Source organism: Macrobrachium nipponense, chromosome 3 (assembly GCF_015104395.2).
Source record: "Macrobrachium nipponense isolate FS-2020 chromosome 3, ASM1510439v2, whole genome shotgun sequence".
Taxonomy (NCBI): Eukaryota; Metazoa; Arthropoda; class Malacostraca; order Decapoda; family Palaemonidae; genus Macrobrachium; species Macrobrachium nipponense.
Window position 1 is genome coordinate 70212530 of NC_087202.1, and position 5165 is coordinate 70217694.

Genomic DNA, 5165 nt, shown 5'->3' on the forward strand with positions numbered 1-5165 from the left:
TGGGATGCGGTGAATTTTATCATTATTTGTCTAATGGTGGTAAAGAAGTTGTGATTGAATATGCTCAAAGACATAATTCAATTCTAAGGAAAAACGCTGCGAGCGTTTTGGAGCTATATGTCGGATCGACTACAACAGGAACGCCTTTAGGTGTGATCGCTCTGTAGTGACGAAAGGACGTCGGCGGCGTAAGCGATGTAATTTAGTGTGTTTCCTTGTCCAGAGGAACGTGGTTGGAAAAATCCCATGTGTTTTGAAGTTAATTTGAATTTTAAGTTATGGTGTAGATCTTACTTTTGTTATAACTTGGCTGAAGGGGAATTGAAGCTTCAACTCCATAATATTCTGGTAAGTGGGCGTATACTTTTGTTAACTTCTTTTGTCCACCATTCATCATATAAGTTAATATAGTGGCGAAGTGGGAGGGGGGGGGGTGTCGCAGGGGGGTGCAACCTCCCCGCTAGGTGAGAATACGGCTTCTAAGTTAGGTTAGGTGGGGGATGTTAGGTTAGCTGGTGATCTTGTCTTAATTATGCATTTGTTAGCGATTATTATTGCTGCAAAGCACTCATCCTTTCTGGCATTTCCCCACCCAAAACCCCCGGTTCCCAACTGGGCCCCCCAAAGCTTGTTGGGTGGAAAAGGGTGTTAAAATAACATTTCCTGAAGAAAATAAGATCAGATTATTTGAAAATACACCATAAAATGAAGGATTATTAATAGTTTTTTTTTTAGAAAATGGTGATGCGGCTTGCTTCTGAAGAATTACCTTTTTTTCTACAAGGTACCAGTTCATTATATACTGTAGTTTTTCCTCTGCTCTAGAGTCTCCTTGATATGAGGAAATTATTGTTACCATTCAGACTTAGTCAAACTTTTTTTTTTTTTTTTTTTTTTTTTTTTTTTTTTTTGAAGTGTTCATGCAAGTGAAGGACCCGATCAAATATTTGTCCTGATTCATTGTGGGTAAGGATGGTTGGTTTATTTAGCATGTCCTTTGTTATTTCATCAGGAAATTGTTTTATGTGGATATTGGACAGGTTCTTTTGTCCTAAGTTTCACCAATTGGGTGAGATTTAGCAATTCAGGCCTTGCTTGCCAAAAACCAGTGGTATAAATCTTAATAATAGCTCTCTGAGTTTGAGTAAAAATTTATTTATACATTGATGTCCTAAGGAAGAATGAACTTAGTAGAAAACAGAAATTGAATATTTGTACCTACAGGAAAAACTAGCCATTCATGTTGTTGCCTCTGTCGTATCACCCATTTTACTGAGCTCTTGTTCATTTGTTTGTGTGTTGCGCAGTCTCAAATTGTCATGGGAAAATAACACTTACTGAATGACATAACGAAAAAAACTCCACCCACAAAGTGACATCATTAGAGAATATCCAGTAGTAAATGAGCATGTTTAAATTTTCTTTGAAAGAGAAGTACAGTTATTATTAACCGATGACAAGTATTTAATGTTAACCGGTCCCTTCCCCCCCTCCATCCCTTTTTTTTCTTTTGCAAATACACCTACTTTCCCTCACATAGTGTTAGTTGAACTAGTACAATGAGTGAATTATCAGGACCCGCCTTCACATTCTGATTTGGTGCCAAGGAAAGTTTCCCAATAGTGTGTGAGAATTGTTATGTGAATTAAAGAGATTTCACACATTATTTTGCCCAAAATCTAGGTTTTTAATTCATTATGCTAAAATTTAGCATTAATGTTTGCAGCATTAAGCAATTACACCCATTTTCCCATTTAACAATCCTAGGGGGGGACAGTGGGGAGTTTTTTTTTTTTTTCGCTGGGCTAAAAAAATGAGGGAGCTTTTGAAGAATAGTGGTCCCATACAACCCTTTTGAAGAATAGGGGTCACAGTTTGGGCCTTTTGAAGAATAGGGGTCCCAGTTTGGGCCTTTTGAAGAATACAGATCAACGGACACGGCGGTCGGAGCTCCCGTAGTTCCGCCACGGCCTTACTGACAATCAAACAAGCAGTTGTTTGCTTATCTTTAGGTTTGTTCACCACTGACAACCAATAATGTTGTTACTTGTTTTCCTCGGTGGTTGTTCTCCACTAAATACCTTTTTAACAATACGGACCCCAGTTTTATCCTTTTGAAGAATAAAGGTTCCGGGTTCGTATGGGACCGCTATTCTTCAAAAGCTCCAAAATGAGCAATACTTATTTGAAATTATGGTCACCTTTTTTTGGTTACTGTGTGAATATGCTGTTAACAGACTTGTAATGCACTGCTTGTAAGCAAACAAGTTCCCAAGGCACTGGAGGATTTTCTCTGTTATTTAATCTATTTTTCACTTACCCGTACAACGGGGTGGGGTTTTGGTTAGTCTGTGGGCTGGGCCAGAACACACTCCCCCAAGATAAGGATCCTTACCCCTAGGGTAGGTTAGGTTAGGTTATGGAAGTGCCCTCTAAATTAAGTTGGAAATTATATCCTTTGTTACAATGCACACTTCTAAAATATTGTCTAATAGGTACTTGGGACACTGATGTTTGTAGTGTTTGGCGTCAGTTGTTTTGGATGCGACTGTATCTTGATCGAAAAGTCCAATATTCTTATTTATTATTTTTTTTACTGTTTTTGTAATTAATGTAACCATAACTTCAGATTAGTATTGCTTGATTTTTGGGCCTCCACCCCTGCAAAACCCGTTTCCCCACTGTGGTCCCCCAGGATTGTAAGATGGGAATAAGGTTGAAATTATTTAATGCTGCCAACATTAATGCTAAATTTTAGCATAATTAAAGATAAGTTTGGAATAATACAAGTTTTTTGCAAACAAGAAACTGGGCTATTCTTTAAAGTACCAAGCCAGTTTCGGTTCTTAGACGTGGTAACATACTTTGTGCAGACTTAAAACCCTTGTTTCATAGATTATTTTAGCTGTGTTGCAAAATTTCTTGCAGAAATGTTTTAAGTGTATGTTTTGAACTTTTCAGACAGTTGTTGGGAAAGTTAAAAGTTCAGAGATACTGGATCCCACCTTAAATCCTTCAATTATGGGGCACCACTGTGGGAAACCACATTGAAAAATAGGAAAATATCGTGACATCCTTACAGTACCCCTACAAGTTCTGATACTGTTTAATTTAAGGTTATTGAATGTTTTTAGGTTGTCACCAAATGGGTAAAGACCTAGTGGCCTAGGTTACATTAGGTTGAGTATAGGGTCAGGTAAAAGACCTGGTAATTTAGTTTATTTTAGGTTGCAGCCCTATTGTTTATTTGAACTTAAATAACTTATGGTAGCTTTGGTCGAAGGTGGGTGGTGGGGGCCAGTCCAGGGTGCTAAAACCCTTCAGTCAAGTAAGGACTCAGCAGGTCAGGTTAGGTTAAAATTAGAATATATCTCAGTTTCACTTAATTTGTGATTTCTCCCACCTAAAAGCTCTGGTCTCCAACTGTAGTTTCCAGTAACTGCATGATTTAAGGGAGGTCTGGTATCTTTAAACCACCTGTTTGGTCTCCTACTGTGGTCTGCAATAATTGATAGATTTAAGGGAGGTCCTGTATCTTTAAACTACCAGTTTGCTGCCGAAATGAATATAAAAAAAGTTTAAAACACGCTATAGTATAGGGGAAGAATATTTTCAATTCCAGAATATGGTTTCAAGTAAAAATGTAGTATTTATTCAATCATGATTGTAGGTACAATACTCTAATTTGTGGCTTTCCCCAGTCCAAAATCCCAGTTTCATATATACTAACCTGAGGATTCAATTAATGATTGACTTGGTAAAGGCAGTGCTGGATTAGGACCCTTTAGGGCCTTTAGGCTAAGGATGCAGTAGGGGCTCTGTTGGGTGAGCAAAGCAAGCCTAATTAAATGGGGTTTTTGAAATGTGAGCAATTCGAGGAGCACTTTGAAGCTATATCAAGGAAATTGGAGCTACACAATAATTAAGATTAGGTTAAAATTGCTTATTTTGAGGGTATACAATACTTTGCAGATTAACCTAAAATCAGGTAAAAACTAAGCTCGGAATGGCAACAGCTCAGGTCTGCATAATGGGAGGAATACAGGAATAGCACTGCAGCTGACAGACACCCTGGTACCAAAAATTTCACTAAATTGGTCACTACTCTACTAGCCTACCTACTGGCCTACCACTCTATTTGCAGTTATACAATTTTTAATATTATGGCTAGTTCGAGGCCAAGGGGTCCCCCACAAGGCTTAGCCTAATTAGCCTATTGGGTAATCCACCACTGGGTTATGGAGTGCCATTCCATCACCAATGATTTTGAAGGACACACACAGTATGAGAAACAGTCTGAAAAATATGCTGTGACTAAAATTTTTATATATGTAGCCTACCAAGTAAGTACATAGCTAAAAGGTTCTAGTAAAATTTCTAGTATCAGCAATATTGGGAAAGAGAGGAACAACTGAGTAAGGAAAACCAATTTGTTTCTGCCAGCTTTCATTGACGGTTGTGAGCAGCAGCGGCTTTTGAAATTCATTCTTCATTGATTTTGTGGATTATCTTTGAACTTGGTGAAGTATTTTTGCTTCGGTAGCCGTGCGGTGATTTAGATATTTAGGATAGATAACTGACAACGACTTTATAACCTGACTATGAATGCTCATGACCAAAATTTTGCTTTTTGACTTATCATTGGAATATGTCTGACACAAGTTCGATGAGTACTCGCTATTGCGATATAGGCTGCAATACTAGCCTAACAACAGTTAAATATGATTCTCACACTAAGTGTTCATCTTGCAGGGGTCAGGTTTATTCAGCTAGTTTGTCTTGTACTGTGTGCATGGATTGGGGACCAATGGAATGGAAAGTTTTAAAGTTTCATCTGAATAAATTAGAGAAGGACGTAAAGAGAAAAGTGATGGCTAGGAAGGACAAAAGTTTAGCTAGTCAGGAATCTACTAAATCTTCTGTTGAATTGCCAGCAGTCTCTATCTCTGCTTTATCCCCCATTAATAGTCCTGCCTCTATTCCACCGACTCCCGGAACTAGCTCCCCCACTCCCGAATTCTATGCCATTGCCATTCTTGAACATAAGTTTGACATGTTGGTGAACACAGTAGCTTGATTGGTGCTTCTGTCAGAGTTTTTATGCAAAATAAGTGTTATTTGTAAAAGTGAAGTGTTAAAAGAGGAGCTGGCTACGCGGCCCGCCA